This window comes from Hordeum vulgare, chromosome 3H (genome assembly GCF_904849725.1).
Source record: "Hordeum vulgare subsp. vulgare chromosome 3H, MorexV3_pseudomolecules_assembly, whole genome shotgun sequence".
Taxonomy (NCBI): Eukaryota; Viridiplantae; Streptophyta; class Magnoliopsida; order Poales; family Poaceae; genus Hordeum; species Hordeum vulgare.
This window is the reverse complement of record NC_058520.1, coordinates 254,059,581-254,077,546: the sequence shown is the minus strand read 5'-3', so window position 1 is coordinate 254,077,546 and position 17,966 is coordinate 254,059,581.

Here is a 17,966-nt window from a genome sequence, read left to right as displayed (position 1 = left end):
CCGCTCGACACCTCTAGTGACGTAGACAATCAGTCACCTGGTGAAGTGGACGGCCGACTTTGTGTGCTCGGATCTTGCCAGGCTCTGCGAGCGGACGGCTTTGCAGACTTGAAGAGTCTTGCTGCCCCTCCTTGGTTTTTGTCTTGACTTGCCTTGGGGCTCGGTGTGAGCCCAACAAGGTGGTGCTGGCCTAGGGGCCGCGGTTGTCCATGCCTAAGTCTGGGATACTAAGGAACCAGTTCTTAGTACACCGATAGTCACCCCCGGGCCTGGGCCATACATGCTCGTGCGTAACATTGTTAGGCAAGGCCCAAAGCAGAGCACGGGCATACGCGGGCGTGCTTCCGTATAGTTATGATGACCTTCCTGACCATCCACACCATGCGTAGTCCCGTGAGGGACGACATTGCTGGCGAGGGGCGCTCGCCCAAGCAGCATGCCTCGAACTGAGCAATGACGTCGATACATGGTCGGCCAGCCCATTGGCCTTCCTCGGGGTAAGTGGGGAGGAAATGATGTGGCGCGTGTTTGCCTTTCACCATTAAATTGCATCGTTCCCCCTCCTGTCTTGACTGCGCCTTGGGCGAAGCATGCTTCATCATTGGCCGAAGAGGGCACGTGCGCACTCGCCTCGGACCACTAGGATACATCCCTCCTCCTCCTCGCGCTTGGCATTATAAATAAGGAGGGCTGAAGGGAGGGCGCACCTCACTCACGATCTCTTGCTCCTATCCACTGCCTAGCGCCTCCATCTTCTTCTTCTGTCATTTGGTTAGCACACTCCCTCTGCAATGGAGAGGGGTCATGGATGAGCTCGAGGCTCCACGGGTGCTGGCAGGGGTGCCTCCTTGATTCCGATGCGCATTCTGGTGACGACGACACGGGCCGGCTCCAGCTCTCGTGGAAGGACGACATTCAGAGGTCCGCAAGAGCGGCTCGATCGAACCACGGTGCCGCAGTGGCACTCACAGATGCCCTCCTCTCCACAGCCCCACGCATGGATCCATGTGGGGGAGAGGTAGAGGAGTACATCATGGTGACCCTCGGTGGCACCGGAGCTGGTTGCAACTTGTAGACCCTTTTGCGAGGGCTATACAAGGTAGCCGACCCCGTGGCTTGTGGCTCTGGGAGGACGGTTGCTGCAATGGGCCCGTGTGGGCGGCGGTCGACCTCACCCCTGGAGGCACCATGTTCTTGACGCGGGGGTGAATGTCGTTCGCTCGCTCCCGGGGGCTCGGCCCCGATCATCTCCACTTCCGGTTCGACCGCTCCGCCACACTCTCGGTGAAGTTCTTCGGAGCGACTCGTGTCCACCTAGAGTGCTGCACCGAAAGCTCGAGTGGCAGAAACATCTACACCTCCACCGACAACGATGATGACAACAACGTTTTCGGTGTCAAGCTAGAGGGTGAAAACTCCTAGTAGAGCGGTCGTCAGCATGAATGGATCCGGAAAGCAAAGACCCTCTCATGGGGCTGCTTACGGATCGATCGCCACCTCGTAGTGGCAGATCTCCTCCCAGATACTTGTGACGATCTTAGAGGAAGTAGTACTCTGACTTAACCTCGACACCGCCGCCACTAACCTCGGAGCAGCTCCTTTTGTTTTTAAATAGAACCCAATGTAATCCTGAAAGAAAATATAAGAAAAACGTTGGGTACCTCTATCATTTTTGGAATCTGGCTTGTTTTCTCTCTCTTTTTTTGCATCTATGTTTGTTGACTTTCTTCCGAACACAAAGGTTGCGCTCGGGCGCGCTTCCAACTTTGAATCTTAAAGGGGACGCTTCCCAGCAAGCACAATCTTACTGTGGGGTGCTTCTAAGGATAGATCCTAAGCACCTCTTCGGCGTCGGTATGCCCGACAAGGTTGACTTTTTATCCTCGTTGTGATCACATGGGGCACTTGTAATGTCAACAGGGATAGAAGCGCATCTTGTTGTTTCACGAGAATGGATACTGTTACAAGTACATGTGAAGAAGATATGAGTATATGGAATTGGCTTACAGTCGCCACAAGCTAGGCATGATCACCTCCAGACAAACATACATTCAATCACCATTCAGAAGAGCAAAGTACGACTATGCACAAAATCAAACGAATAAAATGACGTCTATCCTTGATATCCCAAGCTGCCGGCCTCGAACCCATCCTATGATCGAACAAGAAGAAGAAGAAGAAACTCCAAATAGAACAATCATCACGCTCACGTCAAAATATCACTTTACGTGTACCTGCAACTGTTGTTGTAGCAATCTATGAGCAACCAGGACTCATCAATATCATTTCAAAACGTATCAAGACTATACCTGTACCTGCAACTGGTGTTGTAGTAATCTGTGAGCCACAGGGGACTCAGCAATCTCATTTCCAAAGGTATCAAGAATAGGTAAGCTTAATGGGTGAGGTATGGTTAAGTGGTGAGGCTGCAGCAAGCAACTAAGCATTTATTTGAGGTGGCTAACTTACAAGTACAAGAATAAAAAGGGGGGTGATCTACGCATAAACGGGCGTGAAGTAATAATGATCAAGAAATGATTCTGCACACCTACTTATGAGTCATGCATAGCCCCACGGTGTCATCTCTCATGTACAGAGCTCACGAGAAGGGATAGTCATGGTTACGCACATAGTTGGCATATTTTAGTTAAGTTGACTTCAAGTTTGCCATGACCGAATGGTAAACAAAGTTTCCAAGTTGCCACATAATCGCGGGCATGTCACTCAAAAAGATTTAACCCTGCAGGGGTGCTCCAACTATTCTAGCACAAACTACCATAGGTTGTATGGAATAATCTCAACCACGGAAGACCTGTAGTCTCCTCGGAAATTATGATGGAAAATCTCAACCTCGAGATAGCCCAAAGTATCCTTAGAATCTCGCGCACAAGACATGCGAGAAGGGAAAAACAAATACAGCAAGGATGCCCGACGTGCCGAGGATCCCGATAGGAGTCGCGTATCTTGTTCTCAGGGCACTACCGGAGGAGCGAAGCATATAGTGGTCTGATAGAAATCTCCCGAGTTTCCCCCGATTGGCCCCGCACACGACTCTAGTTTGGACCAACACTCATGAGGAGCACTCGCCCGGGGGGGGTTGATTAATTATCCACGGGTGATCAATGCCTTAAGCAAATTTTATTAGTTGTGATTAAGCAAATAGTACCAATGTTGGTCCTTGCCAGAAGAGTTTTATCCCAAAAAAAAATCAAGGAGGTCCCCATAACAACCCCCAAACATGTTAGGAGTGCTCAATATGGAACATAACACCGGTACACAAGTAACTAGGATGACAAAGGTGGAATAAAACATCAAGCTAGAAGGCCAAACCTTCCACCTCTTACCAGATATATAGGTGCATTAAATTAAATAGCAATAATATGGTGATGTAACAAGGAATCCTTGTTGCCACATGGAAAGCAACTGCGCCAGCAACTAGCAACACTATAAGAAGGGTTGAGCAAGTAGTAACATAGCCAAACAATGGTGTGCTGGGATGTGGAGGGGGTTAATGGATTTTCAAGGAAATCTTGGGAGGCTTAGCATAACAGGTTGTAGGCGACGAGACATAGCGATCGAAACAAGACAACTAGCATGGAAATGATTGTAGTGTTATCTAGGTTAATGATCATCTCGCCTGACATCCCTCTTTCAAGAAGAACGATTCCGTGAAGTAGACCAACCAATATAATCGAATCCTCACACTCTGAAGCAGTTTCGGAACTCTATCCAGAATAAACAATCAGGAAACACATTAAGTGAAGCTCAATATGCACATTCAAATATGATGCATGTCCAGTTTTACATATGCAAGGCATGTCAATCACGATAATCAAATACAACACATTAAGTGAAGCTCAATATGCAATGAGTTGCATATTGACAAAAATCCACATTTGAATTACTTAGTTCACTACCGTTTAGGTACATGACAATATTAAATTTGTTAACCATGTTAGGAGGTGAAACATAAATAAACTACACTATCTAGGCATGTTAATGAGATCGGAAACAACTTATAGTATTTTCGAAGCGGCCACATATGTTAATTTCTAAAGTAGTATAGATCTGAACTAACCATATTTTATATCTACTCAACTAAAAAATAAAGTGGACCATGTCATTCTACACGTCATTCTAGTCTATTTATTTATATAGATAATTTAAAATGGAATTACGGTCTAAAAGATATGATCATCACAAGATAATATGACATGAATGCAAAATGTATGCAAATGACAACCACAAGCATGTTAAATCATGGATGCAATAATATATTATGAAACTACAAGAGATTCTAAGAAATTTTCATATATGGCATGTTCAAAGCGGAGCAACGGTTCAACAAATACACACAACACAAGTTATAGCCATAATCTGCCCAAAAACAGCAACATGGCATTATGCGCACATCAAAACAACAAGCTACATGTATCTAAAATGCTCAAACAAGACATGAGGCAGTAGTGTACAAGATGCACAACAACTATCTCCAAACAACAAATTAAATAGAAGCATGGATCACTAGGGAACGAGCTCACAAAATGGCTAATTGAACACAATTTTAGACTTGTGAAATTATCAGTTTTAACGATGCAGTTTTTATCGGAAGGCATATTGACAGCAAGAAAAACTCCTGCTACAGGGCATATAATGGCATGAATTTTTACGGCATGGTAGTAGGCATGATGCACTTCATTTCATTCCACACTTGCAAGGTCTAAATATGCACACTTTCATAGCTAGCATCAACACAACATGGAATGCTGAAATGTCACATTCTCTGACTTAGAAATATTTGACCCTACCAAACAACAACAACATCTTAGCATGTTGACATGACGAAAACCACAGCTAAACATTATATACAGGGCATGGAAAACCTACTAACAACAACTAGGCATGTCCTCCTACAATTCACTCTGTTGCACACATCTAAAAGAGGCATGGTCTGCATAATTCGAGCTTCGCAAAATGGAACTTTACGAAAACAGATTGCAGTTTTTAACATGATAGCACATTGAGAGCAACAAACGACCATGTTTATGATAATATACATGGCAACAAGAGACGTGTCACCAAAGTAGACATATCATAGATTAATTCTCACAAAGAAACCATATGGAAAAGACCTACGGACTAGATGCAATCATCTATGCAATATTGAACAAAATAATAGTTTAGACATATACACGAAGCACTTGCAACAGAGATTTGAGCATGGAGATGCAACCTATTATGCATGAAATGCAACAATCATGTAGAGCTCCTCAAGCACAACATTTTTCATATAAAGTTTATTTAAATCAGAGATTCAGTTATTTAGTTATGAAATAAATCACTTTAACATGGCATTATGCAAAACAATGCCAACAATAAGTTTATATATTTTAGACATGCATGAAAGCTAGATATTGTGAATCTACACAAAATTCTGAACATTTTTTATTATAAGTTTGTTTAATTCTGATACACGGATTAAATCACACAAGAATACAAAAGGGCCACACAAGGAAATACATGGAGACAAACTTGCTCAAATGACAAAGTAGTTGCACACATATATTCTATGAATTTTTCTACCCCAAAATCACATATAAAATGTGGGGTACTTACTATGGGAAAATGACACAACAATTATGCAAGTTATGTCATTTATGCAAGTCCCATGAAAACCGCAAGTTAAACATTTTTTATCATGCATGAAAGTTGCAATTTATGTATCTATACAACATTCTACACATTTTACATATTTGACATAATTTAATACGATGCACCATTATTTATATATCAACAATGCAAGAATGAAATTTTTCTGTAATTATAAAAACCCTAGATTTATTGACAAATTCATTGGGCAGAAAAAATATACATGGGCCAAATCTGAGAGCACAAATATTATATTACACCAAGGGCGAGGGTTAATGATATGACGCTTACCAAAAGGCCATGGGCCTCCATGGTGATGTGCTAGGCGAGGAGGTTGTGTAACTGGGACATGGATGCACTGCGGCTAGCTGGGCCGGCATGAGGGCGACATAGACGTGGTTGGGCCTGGCTACCGGCGTGCGTGGCCCATGCAGGGTCCACACGAGCGGGACAAGGCACACACAAAGGCAGCAATGGCGGCGGCGGCGGGATGTCTTGTGGCAAAACGGGCACCAGCAGGCAAGGCGTGGCCGCGGATGGAGTGGCGGAGAGCGGATCCGTCCATGGGGAGCCAGATCTATGGGGACCCCGACTTGTAAGCCATTGTCACCGAATACACGTGTACGGTGATCCCGGAGATCAATGCTCACTGAACACACAGAAGCTGAATTAAACGAGTCTTACATCCACACATACCATCTGATAAAAATAAAGACCATTAAGGCCAAGTCATTACATAGATAGGGCCTTGAAGGCCGACGCAGCAAACACAAACTAATAGTGGATAGCTTAGTTGAAAGCGTGAACCCCTGCCATCTGACTTAACCTACATGCATTCGGACTAGGAAGCGTCCTAGTTCGCATGTTCGTCTCCGACGAACTCTTCTCCAAACTCCGGTCCTTCCATGCATGGCCCATTAAATAATCAGTGGCAAGCCAATGAGTGCTTTGAATATACTCGCAAGCAACCCATGGCATGGAGCAAGGCCATAATGGAGTATGTCATAACACTAGTATGCTATTTTGTGGAAAGAAAGTCTTTCCCTACTTTAATAACATGATCAACTTCTTGTAAGGCATGCATCATAAGGTAAACGGTAACGAAGAGCAGGTTACATATGTCATTCTGCACTGAAGGTCGGACAACCCTTGTCTTCCCACCATGCTAAGCGATCTGACTTAGCTCATTACTTGTACTGCTACCACTCCCCCCCACACACACTTGGTTTATATGAAAACTCTTGGACGTAGTTTAAGCAACACCACCCAACCGTCCTTGACCGTGGACACGACTATTCGAATAGTTTTGCACTCTACAGGCGTTGCACACTATACCAACAAGATTCAGGAAACTTCCGTGTCGGGACATGACTCATGGTATTTATCGTACCCAAGGTAAGTACCCGAACATCACCTTACCCATGACGGTACTAGCAAAGAGTCCACTCATTGGTGACAACCCCCCATGATGTACATCACATGTATCATCCACGAGGGCACGCAACGGTGTGCCCGGTGTCAGCAAAAACAGCCGATGGTCGCCCTTTATCCTACACAGCCCCGTCTCGAGAGTGACCACGTAACTCCCGCCACTAGTAATCCGGGCTCTCTACTAGCACCGATCATAGTAATCAGCAAAGCCCCGTCCCATCAGGGCTATTGTGGTCGTACATGGAAGGTTGGAATGGTCGACAAATCCTAAATATAATCCGATTTTAAAAAACCACTCATACCACGGGCATTGGTATACCACACCCTCATCAAGTGATTACCTAGCTCAACACATCACCCTCGGGCATTAGTGGCACCCGATGGGGTTTTAGAAAAACATTTGCGTCACCTCTTTATACTATCTCCATGCTTATAAACAAATCCCATGTGTAGCACTACCAGCTCCCCAACTACTCCACACCCGCACAACCCTCATAGGAAGGTAGCATCCTTCCCAAGTTCAAGTAGCAACAAGGAGTTCCGAAAACAACCTACTAAGGTGGTCACCATCTCAACATGATTCAATACATTAGAACGAGGTGCTAATTGACATGCATAAAAGTAGTTTCTCAGACATGGTCAAAGGGCTGCTTGCCTTGCTCAAATAGGTCTCCAGGGTCTTCGAGGTCTTGTGGTCAAATCCCCTCGTCAGTACCATAATCTATCGTCGTAATATAAACGGGCAAAAGTAAGCACTCAACCAAAAACAGGGAAAATATTGTACTCAGAAAAATGTCACATCACTTTTGTAAAATACTCGGGTGAGTATAGGTTCTAAAAATTATTGGGTTTTATTTTTGGACTGAAAAAGTTGTAGAAACCATTTTAACACACAGTTAAAATGTCTAAAACAAGGTTTTAAAATAATATAGTGCGTGCAACCTTTGTAAAAATTGCACAAATGGCACTCTATACATAATATTACAAGATTTCTGTTGGGGGATATTTGAATTTGGATAAATATTTAATCGCGTGGAATTTTTAGAAAACAGAATTTAAAAGAAAAAGGAAAAAAAGGGCCGCAGTTCCTTGGCTTGGAGCTGCTGGCCGAATCGGCCCACCTAGTGAACCAGCCCATGCAGACCTGGTAAATGCACTCGCCCGGGTTTAAACCCGACAGGCGGGGCCTAGCCGCAAGTGGCAGAGGGGGAGGCAAGGGAGAGGTGCGGGTGACAGGTGCCCCCCACCTATCATCTTCAACCTCAAGACAGAGATGACTTGAGCTCATCGGCGATGACAGAGGGCACGACGAGTGCGGCTAGGGATGGAAATGGATCTAGGGACGAGCTGTCGTTCGGCTGCTAGAGGAGAGAGAAGCAGGGGTGCAAGGAGTCGCCGGCAACGAGGTCACGCGGAGGAGCAGGTTCGGGAGGGTGGTCCTCAGGGCCGAAACTTACAAAAATGAATATGGGAGAGAGGGAAAAGCATCAAGAAGTTGTTGTGGTCCCAATGGAAAAGGAATGAGAGCAGGAGCGGGGATTACCGGAATCCCGATGTGGCGGATCCAGTGGTCGATCTCGAGCTCAGGGGCTCCTGGAGATGAATGGGTGGCTCAGGGTGCAATTAGGTGCAGCAGGGGGTCGAAGGGACGGGTAGAAGGCTTGTGGTGGCATTATATAGAGGGGGCAAGGTGCACCAATGCTTATGTGCTGGAGAGACCATGGCGATGGCCAGTGGATGGGAGAGGGCTTGGGAGCGCGTCTGCAGTCTTCGTGGACGCGGTTTGGGGTTTAAATAGGGTCAAGAAGGAGCAAGCTCCTAGCGTGCCGCGGTGGCGGGCGCCATCTGACCGAATCGGCTGCTGGGCACGCGTCGTAGGTTGGAGTAGAAGGGGAGAGAGGACGGGCATGGCAAGGCGTGGGTCCCCTGCCACGAGGGGTGCGGGAGACAGTCGCAGGGGTCCAAAGTGCGGGAGTGCACTGTAGCATGGCGAGAGCGCAATTTTGGCATGCCACGACCTTGTGGCAAGCTTTGGCGCGCCCCACCTTGTCCTCTACTGTCTGGGTATATGGGGATGCACCAGGGACACCCTCGTGTGGAGGGGGTGGACTGTGGTCAAAGGGAGAGGGGGTGAAAAGCTTCTTCCAGGGTGGGCCAGGCGGATAATTGAGGTTTTCGTCTAACCCCACGGTTGAACTAGAACTAGATCTTGCTACTGCATGTGAAGAGTGACTCTGTGGGCTTGTGGTAAAAATTTGGAGTGAAGGAGAACAGTGTAGGGGGTGAAAGCAGTAGTTTTACCGGTTCACCAAATGGTATGATGCTGGTTTGAGGAAGATAAACCTCACCACTTGTAGTGATATTTAACAGGACAGGTTTACGAGCAAAACCAATAGGTTTGACCAAGTTTGAGCTCATTTGAGCAAAATTGACAATTAGACATGAAAAATCCTAGAATGGACAGAATGAGATTTCTGTGGACCAAGGTGATCAAATCAACTCCCACAAATGCACAACTTGGTTTGGCATCCTTATTTGCGGGCTGGATCACTCTTGTAAAGTTTTGGAGTAATTGGTTAAACTTGGCAATGTAGAATTGCTCAAATTTGGTTCTGGACAAGAAGGGTTTTGGGTCAATAGGTGGATCAAATCAACTTGGATTGAGATGAAACGTTGCAGGATCACCACACTTACTAAGCGTGACTTGCTAGAATTTTCCTCAGATTTATTCAGAATGTTTCCTTTGGAAATATTTCAAAAGCTTGAAATAGGAAGATAGGGTTTTGAGGGGTTTAGTCCAATATTTCAAACATGACCATGTGTTGAAACTCTTATGTATGGAAAATATATGTCCACTGAGTTAACCTAAATTTTCTTAAATTTTTATGAAGGAGGAAAATATTTTTTTCCTACGAAATACCATTTTTCGACTTAGAAAGAGGTATTTAAATAAAATAAGAAAATAACTTTAAAGATCATTATTTTGTGGTTTCGGTATGTCTTTTGAATAAAAGGGTGCAAATGAAACCTTTGGTATAAAACATCAGTCCTAATTTGGGGACTTGAAGTGCAAATCTTAAACAAGGGGTTTTGGAGAATTTAATATGATTAAAAGCCTTTTGTTAAAATAGTAGTTTTTAAAAAATGGTTTTCTGGTCCTATTCACATGTCATGATCATTGGTAAGGGCTTGGGGTTCAAGGAGACAGGTTTCAAAGAGGAGTACACTTATAGTGATTCAAAACCTCAATTAATCACACAAGCAAGTTGCAATAGAAATCAATCATCACAACATGCAAAAAGTTTTAATTGTTTCCAATTTTTCATAAAACAACATGTGGCAAAAGTGGTACAAACATACGGTGTGACATGATCAGGCCGGAGGTGGCAGAGCAACGACGAAAGGCGGTGGGGTTGGGCTCCATGGCGCTGCAATAGAGGGAGATGGAGAGAAATCGTGAGGGAGAGAGAACGGAGAGGAAGGACAAGGAAGAGGGGACGCTAGTCCTGCCTGGATGGGGCGAGAGGCCGAGATACTCCCGGGTGGCGTCGTGGTTGCCGGCCGGTGCGGGGCGGAGGCGGCACGTGGTGGCGCTACGGGCGAGCGGCTCAGGAGCAGGTGAAGCTCGGGGAAGCTCCGTGTGGCGATGGGCGGTGCGCGGCTCGTCCGAGCCCAAATGAGCTCGAGCAGGCTTCATATGAGCTCGGGCAGGCCTAGCTCTAGAGGTGGAATACACATGAAATTTTAGATGTTGGGTGGCTCAGATTCTGGAGCTGGAGGGCTCGGATTAAGCCAAGTTAGGCAGGGTAGGGTTACTTAAATAAGTATGGAGGCTAGGTTTGAAGGTTTAGAGACTGATTTCGACCGTACGATCGTGATCGGATGGTTGGATCGAAGGGGCAAGGTTTGGTGGGTTGATGGGCTGTGTTAGAGGACTAGGTTGAGATGAGAGGGAGGTTGGTGGCCCGAGAACATTGTTGGCATTCTTGGAATGGGAGTACACAGACCTGCCTGTCTATGGCCCAGGGCAGGCTCACCTCATCGAAACGGACCGAGGGGCCCGACACCGTTCAAGGCAAGGTCCTAGTGAGGGGCCAAGCCTCACGAGGAGGACCAGCGTCAAGACCCTCAGGGGGGGCTCCTTAGGACCCCTCCGGAGCGGCGGATATTCCGAGGCAAAGCCCGGCCTCAGGAGTCAAGGGTGACGCCAGGGAAGGACAGACGAGCAGCAGATGGCAGGACAAAGTGCTTCCCCTTTAGTGCAAAGGGGGCGGGAGCGTATCGGGGTTCCAAAGGCATCTTCCAATGGTTTCCCTTCTGCTGCAACGAAGCCTCCGCCGCCCGCCAGTATGGCAAACGTCATCCTCAAGCTCGTCCCTGCAACGTGGATAGTTACTTTGCAGGTGAAGACCACCTTTGGGCAGGGAGCATGTTCCCCTGTTCCCCTTCAAAATTGGTCAATGTGGGATCCCTTCTAGACGAAGTTATGAGCGAAGAGGACCCGAGCTTCCGCTATAAATAGAAAGGGTGGAACACTTGGTAGGGGGGATTCGGACCCTTGAGCATCACACAAAGCCATCCAACCTCCGGAGGCTTGAGAGCATTGTACTAGTTCATCCGCCAACCTCCACGAGAGGCAATCCACCAAAAGTAGGAGTAGGGTTTTAAGCTTCGCAGCGGCCCGAACCTGGGTAAATTGTTGTATTCTGTGTTCCCCTCACCATCGAGTGGTCCTTCGTCGTTTCCATCAAGTAGCGAGCTAGGCGAGGCTAAGCGGGGAGAGATCTCCATACACGCCCCTGTGTTCGAATCCTTAGGGTTTCGCGGACCCCAAAATCCGACATTTGGCGCGCCAGGTAGGGGGCTTGTCAGGGTTTCCTCCAAGCTTCGCCTTTTCCAAGCTCTGAACTCCGATGGATGACGCTCGCCGGGCTCGCGCAGAGCGCCGCGCTACCAGCGTTGCTCAGACATCGCCCGTCGGTGCCGCCGGCGCGTACCGGTTGCCGTAAACCATGGTGAACGTTGCCACTGGCCCCGAAGTTCAAGAACAACAAGGTTCCTCCCAGCCGGTTACTTAGCACCGTGACTGCCACACCGCCACTCCTTCGCTCGTGCGGAGCTCCGGGGTGACCTCGCACGCCCGACCGGAGATACCAGACGGCCGGCGCGCGCTCGCTATGGGCACTGAGCTGCTCCGCTACCCGTCCGCTCCTGACCGCCACCACGACTGGCTCCAGTGCATTGACGAGCTCGTCGCTACTGCCGTCGACTCTGCGGCACTCTCCTATTCGTTTCGACCCAAACCGTCCCAAGCAAACGGAGAAGAACAAGATGCGTCGCCCCCACCACCGCGGTGAGACATGCGCCCCGAGCCCAGACAGAAGCGCGTCCCCGCGGCCAACCTCGCGAGCCCAGGGCGGGGCCAGGAGATGAATCCATCTGTCAGGTGGTCCCTCGGCCCCGCGCTAACGCGCACATGCCCCCAGCGTTGCAACACCCGCACCGTGAGCACGCCCCGCTCGAAGGAGACCCGTTGGAGCACCAAGATCCGGCCGGCCCCATACACGTGGGACCATCAGGCCAGTGGGGTGCCTAACCATCGCCTCTGAACTCTACCCAACTGCATGTCCGTACAAGTTTAAGCCCGACCTACCCCCGCGTTACGACGGCACCCAGGACCCGGAAGAGTTCCTGCAGCTTTACTTGCTGAGCATCAGGGCGGAAGGAGGAGGCGACAAGGTCATGGCATTTTAGTTCCCCATGGTGCTCAAGGGCAGCGCACTCTCCTGGCTCCTCAACCTCCCGAAGGCGCCCATCACCTCCCGGGACGACCTACGCGAGCGTTTCATCGCCAACTTCCAGGGCACCCGCGACCGCGCTCCTACCGTGAACGAGTTGCGGCGCGTCAAGCAGCAGGAAGGAGAGACCCTGCACAAGTTCATACAACATTTCAAGGTCATGCGCCTAAAGATCCCCAAGGCATCGGACGAAGCCGTCATCTCGGCTTTCTCCGACGAGTCACCGACCTCAAGATGAAGGAGGAGCTCGCCATGAACGATGAAATGAGAACTGCACTGGAGATGTTCAACTTAGCAAGCAAGTGCGCCAAGGCTAAAGAAGGGTGCTTGTCACTCCTCGGGCCCCAGGCAGCGGACCCAGAGGAGAAGAAGGCTAAGGCCAAGGAGGTGAAACGCAAGGCTGTGGTGGTGCTCGCCGCAGAGACCGAGGCGAAGCATGTCCGAGGGGGAGAGTGCCCGTCCGGAGGGGGGGCCAACATGCATCTTCCATGGCACCAATGGTCATGATACGTCCGAATGCCAAGAACTCCGCCTAGTCCGTGTTGAACACTGCAGCAGGCGCCCCGGACGGTTCGATAGAGGCCCCGCGCACAGAGGAGGCCGCAGTGGGGGCCGCTGGGATGATCGTGAGCGGCGTCAGGGGTGGCGTGCACAGCCTCAGGAGGACCCCTGGCGTGGCCAACCTAAGGAGGTTCGATGGAGCGATAACCTTCAGGAGGGGCGACGACGTGGTCAGTCTCGTGAGGCTCGCCCTCTTGAGGTTCGGCTGCACCCGTTTCCTCCGCCACCCAGGAGGAGGGATGAAGACAGGCAGGACAATGGGGCTGGGGGCTTCTAGGAGGTCTGGGCGGTGGCCTCCATCCTGGGAGGTGCCCAGACCCCACCCCCAACCGCGCCTTCAAGCAGTTTGCCTGGGAGGTGAACGCTGCTCCCAAGGCCTAAAGCAATTCGCCCCTCAACTGGTCCCAGACCACCATCGCCTTCGACCCAAGCGACCAGCTCAGGTCCTCGTTCATGGTAGGAAAACTCCCAATGATGTGCACCCCGACCATCAGCAACGTCCTCGTAACCAATACCCTCATCGACAGTGGAGCAGGGCTCAATGTCCTCTTGGCTGAGACCTTCGAGAAACTCCAATTGCCGTACGAACAACTCATGCCAGCCAAGCCCTTCCGAGGAGTCACAGAGGGTCCACCGTGCCATCGGGCAAGTGCATCTGCCTGTCACCTTCGGCGAGCGCAAGAACTACCACACTGAGATCATCGTCTTCGACGTCGCGCACATTCACTTGCGATACAACCCGATCCTCGAATACCCGACACTCGCCAAGTTCATGGCAGTAATCCACCATGGTTGCAATGTCCTCAAGATGCCAGGGAGCAGCAGCGTCATCACCATCCCCTGCAACGATAAGGATGTCATCTGTACAATGGAGCGCGCCTACCGTGCGGCAGTGCCGGAGTGCTCGGACGATGTAGAAGACGAGCTGCCTTGCGAGGACCCACGCAAGAAGAAGAAGGAACTTCTACCCACGGAGAACCTGGGGGCTTCGGGCTCCATGCCGGGGGATGAGACAATGTTCCCCATCGCATAGGAAGGCATGCTCGGCGCCCCCCTTGGGTCAGGGCTGGGGGCACCCACCGGGGAGGTCCCTGGCCTCGCCAGTGAGGCGGGGGTGGCGTTCGAGCACATCGCGAGGGCGCACACCGGATCGCGTCCACCCAGCTCCCGTGAGTCCGTCATCAGATCAATCCAACAAATTCGAGAGTCCCAAGCCGTGTGACGTGGTCACTGCCCTGCACCACCAATCGCAGTCGGCACAGTTGACCGACACCGCATCAGCATCAATGCGCCCGCAACAAACATAGATGCGGCTTGCGGCCCCTTCTGGCCTATGCTGGCTGGCTATCAGTGGGTGTACCCGGAGACCAATGCCTTCATGCCCTTCGGGCTGAGGAATACAGCTGCCACCTACCAGAGGCTCTAGCGGGCCCTGCTCGTACCTCGCTTGCTGGAGTGCCACGAGGAAGAGGAGGAAACGCACGGGCCAAGCGAAGGCCCCGAGCCTCGGGAGGGGGCTGACCCGTGAGGGTCGCGACCGTGGAGACAGGAGATCAAGCAACGATGGTGCCTTCGTCACTTCAGCGACACGGCCGCCAGGTGACTTTTTGTTGGCTGCTGCCAGGTAACTTTTTGGCTCACCCAGTCCGAGGGTGCTCCCAAAGCCATGCGGCCTACCCAAGCTCAGGACACTCCCCCGGATGATACTTTCATTTGTGCATCTTTTGGTTGTTTCAGTCTCACACGTTTCGAACCCTAACATTCCACCTTGCTCATCTTATTGGGCAGTCGGCCCCCGCTTGGGGGCTCCTATCGAAGTTTGTACATGTAGGCCTCCCGAGGCAGCAGATACACAGCCTCATTCCCAAAGAAGAAGAAGTCAGCCAGGTTTGCCAGTGACCCAAACAAAATCAACTCAGTCCACCAATGACTTGGGGGTAGGGACACTCGCGAGGCCATAGCATCCTCGCGATATCCCACATACACCACCACTGTCACACTGCCACATAATAACGAGCCGAGGCTGTATATGCTTAGGGGCCCCCGAGGACGCGGAGGGGTCCATCCCACGCAAGAAGCTCAGTCCACCAATGACTTGGGGGTAGGGACACCCGCAAGGCCAAAGCATCCTCGCGACCTCCCATATACACCCCCACCGTGACACTCTCACGTAATAATGAGTCGAGGATGTATACGGCTAGGGCCCCCCGAGGACGCAGAGGGTTCCATCCCATGCCTAGTGGCAGCCCTATGGTCCGCGCTGGGAGAAGATGGCAGCAATCAACACAGCCCGCCAATGGCTTCGCCCGCAGCTGGCACCAACGTAGTCCGCCAATGACTATGGCCGCAGTTGGCACCAACACAGCCCGCCAATGGCTAAGCCCTCAGCTGGCAAGGAAGCCAACTCAATCCACCTGCGACTACACTCACGCCATGTGTGTGGGATACACAACATGAGGTACGGGGCTGCTCGCACGTCAAGGGGGACCCCTGAGCATCACAACTCAGGGCCTAACTTTGCCCGTAGCCCTTCCCCCCTTTGGGCCGTCCTCGGTCGGTTCAACCACGGGGAGGTATGTGCGGGGTAGGCCTGCCGACGAAGAGTGTTGAAGGAGTTCGAGAGTCTTAAATAACCGGCTTCTTAGGAGGAGCATTGGAGTTGCTCGCACGTCAAGGGGGACCCCTCAGTATCACGACTCAGGTGCCCACCTACGCTCGTAGCCCCTTCCCCCTTTGGGTCGTCATTGGTTTCCGGTCATTTCAATCGCGGGGAGGTACGCACGCGGCGGGCCCTGCCGACGTGGAGTGCTCATAGTGTTCCAAGTTTTGAAATATTCATTGCATTCTCCTCATGGGGGCAGCTCGCGTGTCAAGGGGGACTCCTGAGCATCGGAACTCAAGAGCCTAACTGCGCTCGTAGGCCCTTCCCTATTTGGGTTGTCCTTGGTTTCCGGTCGGTTCAATCGCGGGAAGGTACGCGTGGGGCGGGCCCTCCCGATGTAGAGTAACACAGCAAACATGACAGGAACAAGGTGGGGAAAAATTCAACCATTCAGTTATTACAAACCATGACCAAGTTCATAAAAACGCAAATAAGTTTAACGCCTCCACGAGGCAGGATGTCCATTGTAGGAAAATAATAGGGATAAGAAGTCAAGAGGAGCCGCCGCCAGTCGCCCCCTCCGCAAGGGGCTGGTCGTTGATGTCATAGGCAGCGTCTTCCCCAATGTCAGCTTCAGCGGCACCTAGAGACGATGGAGCTGCGACGCGGGCGAACCTCCTCACCAACGCATCCACGGGGCTCTTAACCCCCTCCGCGGCACAGTCGCGGTCCTCCGCAGGGACTTGCAGGATCACGGAGCTGAGATCGAATCCAAGCTCGCGGAGATGAAGGTGGCTGAAGATGCAAGTCACAGCCGTGAAGAAGAGGTCGTGGCACTCGTTGTCCAAGATCTTGTCCACCTGCACGATGGCAACCTCGAGTGTAGCGATGAGCCCCCTCGCTAGCGCGGAAAATCCATCCTCGGTGGCCAGAGTCTCAGCGAACCCGTCCTGGCAGAGGGAGCGGAGTGTCGTGCGAAGCCAAACCTCAACGTCAGGGAAGTAGTCCAGCTCCGCTATTATACTCTCCTAGGCCACGGTGAGAGCGTTCTCCTGGGCGTCAAGGATGGCTTTCCTCGAGGCGGCTTCCTTATCCGGCTCTTCCAAGCGCGCCTGCTTCATGCTCACGCTACTCGCCTCCTAGGACAGCTCTCCCTCCCGGGCGGCGAGCTTGGTCTTGTGTTCCATAAGTTCCTCCCCTGCAGGCGACGCTGCTCGGCTAGCTTCACTTGTTGGAGGACGTTCAGGTGGGCTTCCACCTATTCACAGCGTTCGACAAACGCCTTGCCTTCCTTCAGCGCCTTCTCGTGCACGGCACGGGCGGCCTCGGCCTACCTCTCGGCCTTCCCCATCTCTACTGCGACATTGCTCCTGAAGAAACCATGGGTGAACACCGAGGTCTTCAGGACCTCCTCCTGAAGAGCCTCCGGCGCAGGTGCGGTTGGTGCCGCCAGAGGGGCAACGCCGTGAAGAACAGGGGGCCCGAAAGACTGCTCAGCGATCGCGAGCATTGACGCCTCAGGAGCCTGGGAGACCTCGCGGGCCTGCCCCCCAGGCAGCAGCATCCCCACAATCGCTTCAGGATACTTCGGGGGCTCGACGACCAAGGCTAGGGAGACCGCCCCACGAGCCTCCTCTTCCCCACCTGCAGGCGATGATGCACCGACGAGAGCAGGCGGGGCGTCGGGAGTCGCCTTCGGCTTGATGGCCGTCTTCTTCCTTTTCACCCCCGGCGAGACAACATCCGTGGACGTCAAGTAAAAGGGGGGGACCAGCCAAGCGCGGACAATAAACACGCAAGGCGTGCCCAAGCAAGTAAATTACTCTTCGACGTCGCGCCATCTCTTCCTCCTCTCCACCCCGGCGACATCAAAGCTGACACGGCCCCCCACATAGGGGGGGGCGATCTCAGTGCCTTGGACCTCC